This window comes from Aedes albopictus, chromosome 1 (assembly GCF_035046485.1).
Source record: "Aedes albopictus strain Foshan chromosome 1, AalbF5, whole genome shotgun sequence".
NCBI classification, from domain to species: domain Eukaryota; kingdom Metazoa; phylum Arthropoda; class Insecta; order Diptera; family Culicidae; genus Aedes; species Aedes albopictus.
In genome coordinates this window covers 73,027,180-73,040,727 of record NC_085136.1, presented here as the reverse complement: position 1 = coordinate 73,040,727, position 13,548 = coordinate 73,027,180, and the positions used below count along the sequence as shown (strand labels likewise).

The 13,548-nt window shown below is 40.0% G+C and overlaps 1 protein-coding gene across 1 annotated transcript in view; it reads right to left on the bottom strand.

The window, feature by feature from the left end:
* The window catches only part of LOC109422128 (uncharacterized), a 432,211-nt gene that overhangs the window by 303,408 nt on the left and 115,255 nt on the right, over positions 1-13,548 (bottom strand). The gene's annotated exons all lie outside the window — the stretch shown is intronic.

Here is a 13,548-nt window from a genome sequence, read left to right as displayed (position 1 = left end):
CCAAATATACATATATTGCGTGGTTTTACAGCCTGAAACTCCATTAAGCAGCCGCAATATTGAATGTTGCACCGCCATCTTGAATATTATAGCCGCCATTTTTGGACCCTGGACATCTTCACCATACCAAATATACCCATATTGCTTGGTTTTGGATCCTTATATTCCATTAAACAGCACCCATCCTGAATATTGAACCGCCATCTTGGATTTTAGACCACCAACTTGGATATTCTGATCGCCATTTTTGAAGACCAGACTTGTTCCCCATACCAAATATACCCATATTGCATGATGTCAGGTCGTTAAACTCAATTAAACATACGCCATCTTGAATATTAGGCAGCTATCTTGAATTTTGGATCGAAATCGTTGAATTTCTGGACTCCAGTATTAATTTCCGCATAAAATTCATGAAGGTTACAAAAATCGCCGCAGTTTGATGTGCCTCATGATGGGGCTTAGTTCAGTTTTATATACGGTCAGTTCCACCGGTGCTGGTACGAATCACTGAAATGGCCTTAATTCCGGAACGCCTCGACCTATCCGAACCATTTTCAATAGCAAACAATGCGGTAAAATTCCGGTTCGATTCGAGCTATAATCCGAGAAATCCGCCAATGGGAAGTGCCTTAAAAATGAGTGAACGGAAGCGCACGGACACACATACATACACACATACATACATCATCTCAATTCGTCGAACTGAGTTGATTGGTATATGTGACTTGACCATCCGAGCCTTCTATCGAAAATTGTTTTTTTGAGTGAACATATAGCCTTTCAGTACAGGGTGCGGCAGGAAAAAATGCGAAAAGTTCAAGGCACTATCACACGCCAAATATGGGATATATATGACTATTTTTTCATGACAGTGTATCAGTCAATGTCTATATTCTAGCACTGAAAAATAAAAATGAAATATTTGATGTTTAACATGTGATAATGTAGGCCTTATAAGCGGATATCAATAAACTGCGCGCCCAATGGTCATTAAACAAAATGACTATAACAGTAACAAAATTAGCTCAAATTCGATGAACAACCAGACCACACTGATCCAGAGCCATGTAGTTTCACATACCAGATGAAATAAGTACATATAATTGATGATATTGTAGAGAAAATCAAAAATTTTGTTTTATCAGATGCGAAATTTAGCGACCTGTGCGATTTTCTGCGGTTTGAAAATTCTGGTTGTCTTCATCTTCAGGCGCCGCCCTGTAAAGGTTAGTGGCCAAAATGGGAAATTTTTTAATTAACTTTTCAGAAAACTAGCCTATTATAGATCATGGAACGTTGAAACATAGATTGGTTAATGTCAAATGGACGAAAATGAGGTTTGAAGTTAAAAAACACTTTCGCATTTTTTCCTGCCGCATACTGTACACTTCAATGTACCAGAAAGGCAAAACAATACTTTCGAGCTTAGTTGTTTTAGAAAACAAAGTTATTTAACTAGACCATTAGATTGAAAGATCTTCTTTGATAGAAAATTTAATAAACTTTCAAATTAGGGTTAAAAAGCTGCGAAAAGTTTTACCATTTTTAGGTAACAGCCAGTTTGAGGCAAGCAAAGTCAAAAACATGTTAAGATCAATTACTACGTAGCGGTTGAGATTTGACCATAAGCGTACACATTTTTTTCACCATTTATGATCCTCTATCACTCCTTAAAAAGTTTGCATTCACCCATCGGGACCCCCCGGAACCGGTTCCGGAACACTACCGGTTCAGATATGGTCTGATACTGTTCTGATGTCTGATCTGTTACCGAAAATGCCGCTGTTTGATGTGTCGCATGAATGAGTTGTGTTCAATTTTATATTTGGTCACTTCCGGCGGGGCACCCAGAACTGGTTCCTGAACACTACCAGTTCAGCTATGGTCTGATACTGTTTCCCTGCTAACAGTTCATCATCGAAAATGCCGTGGTTTGATGTGTCGCATGCATGGGTTTGGTTCTCTTTTATATTTGACCACTTCCGGCGGGAGATCCGGAAACGGTTCCGGAACACTACCGGTTCTGATATGATCTGAAACTAATTTTCTGCTTACCGTTCCTCAGATGATTGAAAATTCCGTGGTTTAATATGTCGCATGCATGGGTTTGTTGCATTTTCATGTCTGGCCCCTCCCAGGGGTACCGGTCCGGAACACCTAAATGGCCATAACTCCGAAACGGCAGGACCGATCCGAACCATTTTCAATAGGAAACAATGGGACTATATGCCGCGTCGAATGAACCATCGGTCATTAGAATCGGATGAGGTTTACCGCCAAAAAGTGATGTGAGTCTTTTGTACACACACATACACACATACACACACACGCACACACACACACGCACACACACACATACACACACATACATCACCTCAATTCGTCGAGCTGAGTCGATTGGTATATGTGACTCGACCCTCCGGGCCTTCTATCAAAAAGTCATTTTTGGAGTGAACATATAGCCTTTCCAGTACACTTAGTGTACGAGAAAGGCAAAAAGGAATACATATCACTACACGTAAACTACAGCTAGCTTCCAAATTAGATTGCTGGACGTTATTCCCAAGTAGCTTGCAAATCCAGCATAGTATTTAAAACGTTAGTCAATTCCGCTTTGCTTCTAACCTGGTGAGAACCTGAGAATCATTCCAGTCACATCACTTCCGCTTTCCGTTTCACCACACAATTACGATTCGCACTAGGTTATAGCTAAGTACTATCACCGGTTTTCACTGCTCGAGGTTTCACAGCCACATTGCACATTGATTACGTTACGCGCTCAGCCTTGTATATTAACCGAGCATCACAATGATTACATTCCCCGCTTCTAACTAATACTGGCTTTCAGTAGGTACGGGACGTGTAGACACAGGTGCGCAACCCGATAAGAATGACACAGCTATAGGTAGATGCACATACATTACATTTCATCCAAATGGGTGGATATCACTTTCACGTGTTACCGATTGTGTTCTGGATTGCAATTATTTTCGAATTTTTCACCAACTTTTGGACACTTGCACCATCCGGGACTAGCAACGGGCTTTTCGGCTGGATATTGGTTGGGTTCAAGCGATCTTACGATCTTGTTGGTCGGGTATCGTTGTTCAGCTACTACTAGCTAATGTATACTACGCCAACAGACGGTCGCCTTGAGCCTCCTCCGGCAGCCTCGCCTTGAACCGTGTCACAGAGATTTTCCCTCCTCCGAAACCGGAACCGAAAAACGCGAATTGAAACCGAAATCGTTCTAAACTAAGATCAAAACACCGACGACGACGATTCGAAGACGATCTGCGCCACCCATCCGCCTGATGGGGGAGTAAGAAACGATTTGTGAGCTTGGAAAAACGACTACACCAACAACAACGGTTGCGGTCGTCGTCATCGTCGTCGTGGGGTGGCGAGAGTGTTGCACTTATTCTCCTCGTCGTCGACGAACTCAGCCTCAGCAGCAGCAGCCCGGGAAGGGTTCGCCAGCTAGTTAGACGTGTTGACCTATAGGTTCGCCGTCGCAGCCGCCGCCACCACCGCGCAGACATTAGCAGTGTGTACTAAGCGCTCCGAGCTACGGCGATGGCGCGCGGGTAACACTAGCACTAGGTTAGTCGGTCTCTCGAGCTCGCTCTCACCGATGCACCGATCCACCGGCCGCTCGAAGGGGTGGCATGCGGTGAGAAAAAAAAAACATAGATAGGAACAAAACAAACGGCACGAAAATAAGGCAAAATAAATGTTTAGAAGCACAGGCGCAGAGATACACTGCTGACCACATTTTTGGGGCCATTGCATTTGAAGCAATACAATCATGGCACCCGAAAAACAGCTGCCTCCCATATCCAGAGTATTTGCCATTGAAATCCCTTGCAATGCTTTATTATTTCAAAAAGTATGCCTTGAAAATTTCTCTGAATTTTCCTTGGAATTTTCAAAAAAAAAACTTTTGAAAATTCAGGAGTACCTTTTTTGACAATTGTAAACAATTTTCTTTTGAAGTTCTAAAGAATTCCATATGAAATTCGCAAAATATTATCCTTGCAAGCTCCAACGAATTCCCCTCAACTATTTGTGAAAATTTCCTTTAGAAATTCCAGAGAATTTATCCAGAAAATTCTGGGGATATTTCTGAGGATTTCTTTGGAAATTTCAGAAAATTTGTCATGAAAATTTGAAAATTCCAGCGAATTTTTCTTGCAAATTACAGAGATTTTTTCTTTGAAACCCATTACATTGCTTTTGTTTATTCTAAGTCTAAGAGTATTTCCTTTGAAAATTTCCTTCATTGTTCCTTTGAAATTTCAAAGAACTTTTTTGGGGAATTCTGAAGCATTTCTCTTGGCAAATTTAAAAAATAATCCAGGAAGTTCCAAAAAAAATCCTTTGTATATTCCAGAGAACTTCCCTTGAATTTGCTTCAAGAAATTTCAAAGAATTTTACTTGGGAATTCCTTAAAATGCTCTTTGGAAATTTCATAGAATGTTCCAATTTCAAAGACTCTATTTTGGTAATTCCAAAGAATTTTCTTTGGAAATTCTAGAGAATTTTCTTTGGGAACTCAAAAAAAATACTTTAGGTTTCAAAAAAATTTTCTTTTTATATTACAGAATATTTCTCATTAGATTTTATTGGAATTTCCAGTAGAAGCTACAGGGAATTTTCCTTGTGATTTCAGACAAATAAATTGCTGTCAAAATTTAAAGAATTTTCCTTGGGAATCTGAGAGAATTTCTCATGAAAATTCTTGACCACTTCCTTTGAATATTCATGAGAATTTTCTTTGTAAATCCCAGAGAATGTTCCAAGGATATTTGAGAATGTTCGTGAAATCCAAGAAACTTTCATCGAAAACGCCATACGATGCTCTTAAAATATTTGGTAGAATTTCCCTTGGAAATGTTTACGAATATAACTTGAAATTCAAAGAAATCTCTAGGAAGTTCCATTTTTATGGAAACTTCGAATGATTTTCCTACTACAATTTTTTTGTTTACTTTCCACTGTTTTGTTGGAGTTTCAGTGATTTTCCTTTGAAAATTTATTATAATGTTCTTTGGACATTTTAAAGACACTATATTTGAATATCCAAAGTATTTTCCGTTGAAATTCCAGAAAGAAATTTACCTAGACAGTTCCTTAAAGTACCTTGACAGTTCCGAAGAGTTGCGAAAATTCTCCAGATTTCTTGAAGTAATTCTCTACAACTTCAAGGAAACAAACCCGTCAGTTCAGTAAAAAATTCTCCGTGGCAGTAGCCAAATTGAAAAAACTACAATTTTCTTGAAAAAAAAAGTTGGAACATTTTTCCGAATTTCCAGTAATAATGATCCAGAATTTCTAGTGAAAAATCTATTGATTTCTAGAAGAAGAATCGCCACAGGTGCTAGAAGAAATTCACAAAGATTTATAGTAAATTTCTCTAAAATTTTCAGTGAAAAAGTATCCAAAATTACCAAAAAAAAGTCTGAAGATGCAAAAAAAAAGTTGAGAATTTTCAAGATAAATTTTCAAAAACGCTTGAAGAAATTTTCCGCAACTTTGAGGAATTCTTCAAAGTTCCGGTAGGATTTTTCTCCAATTTCTAACGTGGATTATTTTAGGAGAGTCTTTTTAAGTTTTCTAGAAAAATCTAGAGAGATTTCCTAATTCCAGCGGTAAACCTCCACAGTTTCAAAAATAAATCAACGGGATTATAAAAATAGCTCTCTCAAGTTTCAAAGGAAAAATCTCCAGAGTTACCTAGCCCAGTCTAGTTTAGTCTTGTCTACACATTCACTGCCATTCGTTGAAAAAGTCCTGGAAACTTATAGAATCGACAATTCCTATTTTTTTCTTGTCATTATTGATGCTTATATACATATGAAATTTATTACTAGCATAAAAGCACTTTCTATAGAAATTGTCGGAGAATTTCCCGGAAGAATTACCAAAGGTTCTTCAAAACAAATTTACGAAGGATTTCCAAAACATCGCCGAAAATAGGCTAGCAGCATTTTTGAATGAGTGTAATCAGTTTCGTACCTTTTAATTCCGCCCTAATTGCTTATCCACTGAGTGGACAACTGATACTGAGGAAGATTACATGTGGTAGTCGAAATACGCGTATCTGTCAAAGGATAAGCAAAATAGTGCGGAATTAAAAGGTACGTATTCTGCTTAGAGGGTTCGAAAAGTCGGTACAAGATAGCAGCATTTGCCAAGGGAGTTTCCGATGCATTATCATGAATGTGGAAAAGAATTCACAAAAGAAACTTCAAAGCGATTTTTAATTCAACAAGCAGAGGGCTTTTATATAAACTCCGGAAAGAATTTTCAAAGATTTTTCAAGGAAATGTCGTAATATTTTCTGGATTCTGGATTTCCAAAAAATAGGGCCCTTTAATGATATCCATACTAGGGTGACAATGGGTATTATCGGCAGGTTTGTTCTCTTCGTCATAGGGGGTTTTTGTCAGCCAAATTGCCTGTAACTTGGCCACATAATTCAGCTTAGTTGGGAAGGATTTGAGACCAACTCTGAGATCCATAGGTTTCAAAAAAACCCCAAAGACGAAGAGAACAAAACGGCCGAGAATAGGCAATTTCCCCTATTTCATATTTACAAATGTCTTAAAATGCATTTAAAAATAGCACATAATTTTTTTTTTCTTCGGGCGAGCTAACACTTTATAAATTTAACTTTTATTTTATTCGAGCTAATTAAAACTGTTTCAGGTAATCAAAGATATTGGCAAGCACTCTTGTTTAGGCTGTTAAAAGAGAAATATTTTGTTCTCTAAAACACCAATTGCCGAAAAAAATTCTCAAATAAATTTCCAAAGAAGTAGCCGAAAGAATAATCAAATGAATTTCCGAAGAAATTTCCAGACACATTGTCGAAAGAATTTCCAAATAAATTCTACATAAAATGCCAAAGAAATGCGCAAAGGATTTTCTGATAAAATTTTCACAAAAATTGTCGATGGAAATCCCAACGAACATTATAAAGGCAAAACGAAGAGACTTACGAAAAGAGTTACTGATGAAATTCCCTGAGAAAACACTGAAGGTATATCTAATGGAATTTTAGAATAAACTACAGAAGAAGCTACCGAATGAATTGCGGGACAGATTGTCCTAGAAATTGCCACGGGAATACCAAAGATTATTCAAACAAATATTAAGCGTATTTCACTTGGTCAGAGTATGGAATTGAAGGAACTGGAGCAGGATACGAAAGGATACAGTATGACCTAAGTGAGGTCTCAGATAGCCATCACTCACATGAACATAGTCATGAATTGTTATATCAAACTACAAATTATGCTGACTACAGTTGAATTGGCCGGCATTCAGATCCGGAGAAACTAAACCAGGAACCTAAAGTAACCATAGACCTCTGTGAGGTCTCAAATAGACATCATTAACATCCTTACCAAAAATGTGTGACGAATTTTCCCATGTTAAAATTTATGAATAAAAAAATCCTTACCAAAAACAAATACGAATTGATTTGTCGCACTGTATATCCAGCTGACTTCATTTGAAATGGTCGCAATCCAGATCCGGTGAAACTCCAGGATCCAGGATCCGGAAAAGGCCGTATGACCTCTGCGAGGTCTCAAATAGTCACCACCTAGGTCACCACTAGCAACCTTTCCAAAAATAGATATGAAATTATTGGGTCTGGGACCATTTGGGCAAGAGCACCTATTTTGGGCACTTGCTGCTGTAACTCAGTCAATTTCGAACCGAATGACTTGAATTTTTGAACATGGCTAGATACTGTGCGTATCTGATCGTGTCTCAAAAATCAAGTCAATTGGTTCAAAATTGACTGAGTTATAGCAGCAAGTGCCCAAAATAGGTGCTACTGCCCAAATGGTCCCAGACCCTATGTTTATTAAGTCGACTTGATTGAAAATAACCTGGTGCGGAACGCGAACGAGCAGGTTTGGGACCTAAAAGAAGCGTTTAGGGATATTTCAAAGGAATCGCAGTGACTTTAGGGCGTTTTGTCAACATGAGATGCCTCAGCCTCAGAAATCTCCTGGAATCCCCAGAAGCCCCTTAAGATCCTCTGAATCCCCCTGAGATCGCTTGAAACGCCCCCAAGACCTCCAGGTACCTCTTGAAACCCCCTGAAACATTCCTGGTACATTCAGGTACCCCCTGAGATCTCCTCAATTTCCCCTGAGACTCCCTGAAACCCCCCCTGAGACCCCGAACCCAATTATCCAAAATGTACTGTCAAAAGCTGTAGTTTCCATGGGTATAAGATCTTGACAAATGTTTCTTGAATGTTTTCAGACCTGGTTCAGGGAGTTGATATCGGAATCCGATATTTCAAGCTATTTTTGAATCCAAGATGACGACCTCCGGTTTGTGAGGATAATTGATATAGTTTGTATTATAGGGATTTCCAGAAAGAAGGGTTACTTGGGATTTTCGGGGGCGTCACAGAGGCGCTACTGAAGGTTTCAGAGAGCAACGCACCGAATCAAAGCCCCCTGAAGCCTTCTAGAATCCTCTTTGAAACGCCTTGAAACAACTCTAAAGCCCTCGTGAATCTCTCCAGAAATATTCCAGAAAGAATCTGAACCCCTTGACACCTTCGCTCCTTCTGAAACCTCTTGAAACGCCCAGAAATACATTGAAACGCTTCTAAAGCCCCTAGTGGAGCTCTCATGAAAGCCTCTGAAGCCCTCGAGAATCTCTCTGAAACCTCCTGGAGCCCTGAACAACACTAAAATCTCCCTGACGCTACATTGGCACGGTAAAGGCTGGGTATTTCGCGTAATTTAGATTCCATTGAGATCCATTGGCCTCTGCCCAGCAACTCCTATCCCTACCTCCGCGTGGCTGCTAGTAACATCAGCCAAGATCGGTGGGAGCTGGTCGTAGGCTGACAGGGAAGAGGGAGAGGATTGCTTCTGCAAACCTGAGCGTCTGTTCTCCAGAAGAAGTAGCTCACACGCAACAGCGTCTTTTCTAATCCCCATGTTAGGAGCAGCTGATCAACGTCCAAGTGCCAGGGAAGGACTCTAAGTTCAACTGTGCACTATGGGATAAGCGATACAAGAAAAAAAATCAGCATGTGGAGTTAAGGGGAGTTTAGGGCGTCTTTGGTGTTATAGATCGTAATCCCTTCTGAAATCGCCCAACTCCTATGAAACGCTTTAAACGCATCTGAAATCCCCCTGAAGTTCACCTGGAAGCAGTTATTCTAAATAAAATGTCAACAATTGTAGGCCTCAGAAGCCTCCCAAAACACTCTGTAACGCCTCAGAACCCACCAAAATCCCCCAAAACGCCACTTAAACCACCCCTCTGAAACTTCATGAAATTCCTCCAAAACACTCCTGAAACCACCTCGGACCCCCTGTAACACATCTGAAACCCTCCCTTCCCAAACCCTCAAAAGGCCTTCGAAACCCGCTGAAAATCTTCTGAAACTTCATAACATTGCTGCATAAACCCTAGTAACGCACCCGAGACCCACCGAAATCTCCGAAAACGCCCCTTTAACGCCTCTGAAACTCGCTGCAAATTCTCTGAAACATCATAAAATGCCCTCGTAAACGTCCTTGTAACGCTTCCGAAACCCGCTGAAAATACTCTGAAAGTCCCTGAAATGCCTTCGAAAATCTCTTGAAATCCCCCTCGAGCCAGTGTTGCGAAATGAGCGAGTACTCACACATCAAGTAAAACTCACTCATGAGTATGAGCAGTACACCTTAAACTCACCGTGAGTATTACTCACATTTGAGTAAGCGCTGTACAACTCACACTCACTCGTGTGTATTGACGTGCACATGCTCACTCACGAGTATGCTTTACTCATATTCATACGGTATTCTAAAATTTATCTAAAGGTTTGGAATCCTATCAAACATTAAAATGGTATGTTTTATTGGGGCGAATGTATTGAATCAGTGGACAAGGTTGCTTGTCAATAATTCTATTGTTATTTCTTTTATTCTAGTGAATTGTAACTTACTGCTAGTTCTAAGCGCTCCGTTAAGGGCGGTCCTGAATAGGTCCCCTTTGAGCCCAATAGCTCAACGTGAGGGCTTTTGTTTGAACTTAAACCTCTTGTAGACAGAGATCAATCCCCTGAAATGGCTGTCATCCACATATAACTGGCGTGAAGCCAAAAATTTGGTGCAGGACGTGGTACTGATTTGAATGGGCGGTTGCATTAAGCTGAAAACAGTGATTTTTTTTCTGTTAGTGCAGGCGTGACATTCACATATAATTGAGTTCAGCGTTGTTTTAAATGGACGAAATGTATTTTCATGCTTGTGCATCTTGTAAATTTAACAAAGAACACTAAACGCATTGAACAAATGTGTAAACGATCGTTTCTCAAATGCACGATAATTCGTACGACGAAGTTCGCTTCCACACGTAGCAGATTGAAGGGCACGCTGAAATTTCGTAAACGAGCCCATGACACCCCACCAAAGGCGGCGGATTCAAGAACTAACGCTTTCTTCAGGGGGTTGGCAGAGATAGCAATTAAGAAAAAGTTATTTTACGGAATCGTGTGGTGTGCTCGATTGGTAGCCGATTTGACAGTTCGATAGCAGCAGACTAGCATTTAATGACCTGCTGTAAAGGCGCATATAGTGCTGAATTAATGCCATTTTAACTGCTTTTTGGTTACCTGGGTGTGATTACTGGCCATGTTACTAGTAGTAACTTACTCGGCAGTTTTTTTTTCTTTTTAGGTCCAAGGCTCATATAATTAGGGTGGTCCAACTTTATATGAAAAAAAAACTAAGACTTGAAAAAGCTCATGAGATTCCTTCAGAGTTTGTTCCTTTTATCACCCATAAGTTCCAATAAAGTTTTGTTCCAATTCTATCAAGTCTAAGCACTTTTTTATGAAACATCCAGCAATAGGGCACAAAGTTGTACCAGATTATAGCAAAAAATTGCTTAAAAATCAACAATTCGTTTTGCTGGTTTTTGCTTTGCTGGGTGCGTTTAGTGTGTAAGTTTCATGTTCGAAAGTAAATTTTAAATTACAAACTGATCAAGTATTTAGTATGAGGAAAAACGATACTTTTCCTTACGGAATAATAGAACGGACTATTTTTCCGCACAGAAAAACTACAGCTCTTTTAGATTTACAAGGGAGGCGTTACCAGTGTAAAACTTTTTTCCTTACTTGCCTGCTCAAGTAATTTTGAAGCGAAACTACTATTTGGCCATTGCATGTCCTATCTTTTTGCACAGTAATAGAAACTAGCCATATGGGAAAAACGATCAAATGTATGCAGAAAAGAAAAGTTTTAAATGTTTGGACCTAGGAGATGCTGTAATTGACCCTACCATTTTTTTATTTGAAGATAGGTAAATATATGCCAAACATCTTTATTGAATACCGTTAAGTCACCCGACGTATGCGAAAAAAGTTATACCCTTAACAAAGTGTGGCGAAATATAGAGATTTCCTAATTGAAGATATTACTTTGCATGCGTAGGTAAACAATAAGAGTTTTTAGCCTATGGTGCCAAAGCTCTCGAGCAGATCCACCTTTCCTCGAAAACTGTGCCTAGTATATAAATGATCACCATTGCAGTACTGAACAAACGGAAACATCATTTCAAACCAACAAAAATAACTTACTCACTAAACTCACCGTGAGTAAAATGAGTAACTCACGCGTGAGTAATGACGTCATACTCTCGCGTGAGTATACTCATACGCGAGTAACTCACAGCGTGAGCATTACTCACAAATGAGTAAGGTGAGTGAGTATTTTTTACTCGTGAGCATGAGTTTCGCAACACTGCCTCGAGCTTCTTGTAACGCACCTGAGGCTCTCATAAACCCCCGAAAACGCCCTTAATAAAGGGCGCCATGTCAATAAACCTTGAAATTTCACGGAAAACCCTTACAAAACCATACAAATTCCGGAAAAAAATATTACAAGATTTTTGAGACCTACAAAACCTGGAAAATCCAGATAAATCTGGAAGGTTGACAACGTTGCAAACCCCCTAAAAATCCTCTGAAACCCTCTTCAATGGTTTCGGAATCCCCGCAAACACTGTGTAAGGCTCACTGCAAGAGAACCAGATATATCCCCAAAAACCCCTCTGAAATCTCCTGAAACGTAATGAGAAGCCAAGAAACGCTCTGAAACGCATGTGAAGCTCTTATGAAACTTTCGTGAAACTTTATTTATTTTTATTTATTTGATATCATCTTTGACCTAATAGGGCACAATCGATGAAGTACTAGAATTGAAGTAAAGAGCTGAATTTTTGTATGTTGAGAAGGTCAATTCTCCGTTTCTACAATGAAATGGTTCAAAAAACGTGGGTATTATGATTCCTTACCTAATTTGATGCTGTTTGAGCAAAACTTTGGGTAACCGTGTTGTTGTTTTCTCCATTTCTGGCAACTTAAACAACACAGTTACCCAAAGTTTTGCTCAAACAGCATCAAATTAGATAAAGAATCATAATACCCACTATTTTTTAACCATTTCATTGCAGAAACGGAGAATTGACCTTCTCACCATACAAAAATTCAGCTCATTACTTCAAATCTAGTACTTCACCGAGTGTGTCCTATTGGATTACTTCAGCTGGAGATTGAGCTCCACAAAACCCCCAGAAACCTCCTGAACGCCCTGAAACGCCTTGAAACGTTTCAGAGACCCCCTCCACCCTAAAACTCCCTTAAAACCCGCATAACCCCCCCCCCCCCTCTGCCTTTTGAATCTGTTAGCCTCTCGCCCTCCTTAAACTTCTTTACAACCTTAAAACCCATTTCCATTATCTAAATGGAAATTCCAGGACTTGCGATTGGAAACTCGATTCGTGGAACTGCCGATCCTTCAACTTTATTGGAAACATTTCCTACTCCGATCTATCTACTACCGGTACAGCGTATCAACTCTGACCACTAACTGCATTTAGAACTTTTCGTCACCAACAATGTACGGTGACCACCTCGGTACAACCTAGAGCGACTGAAGCAACCGAACGCGCAGAATCTCGAGTCAGCGTTACCAGACGAGGGTGAGTTCCTCTATTGGACTGCTGCAGCTCAGTAAAAGCATAGAAAAAGCCATAGCCGAGAGCACCATCGGATACGTGGCACGGAATCGACGGAACGAATGATTCAAAGAGAAGTGCAGAGCGGTTTTAGAGGAGAAGAACGCAGCGCGGGCGGTAATACTGCAGCATGTAACCCGGCATAACGTAGAGCGTTACAAATAGGAACGGGAACAAAAAAAGGAGAAAAAGCGCCACCTGGAAGAAGCGGAATGCGAAGAAATTGAACTGTTTTGCCGTTCCCAAGAAACACGGAAGTTCTACCAGAAGCTCAACGTATCTCGCAACGGCTTCGTGTCGCGAGCCGAAATATACAGGGATAAGGGCGGAGGCCTCTTGACAGACGGACGCGAGGTGATCGAAAGGTGGAAGCAGTACTTCGACGAGCAGCTAAATGCTACCTGCCTACAATAATTGTGAATGCTGTCTACAAAGGGCTATCCCAGAACATCTTCCACCCTCGGTCATCTAAACGAATGAATTCGTGAGAA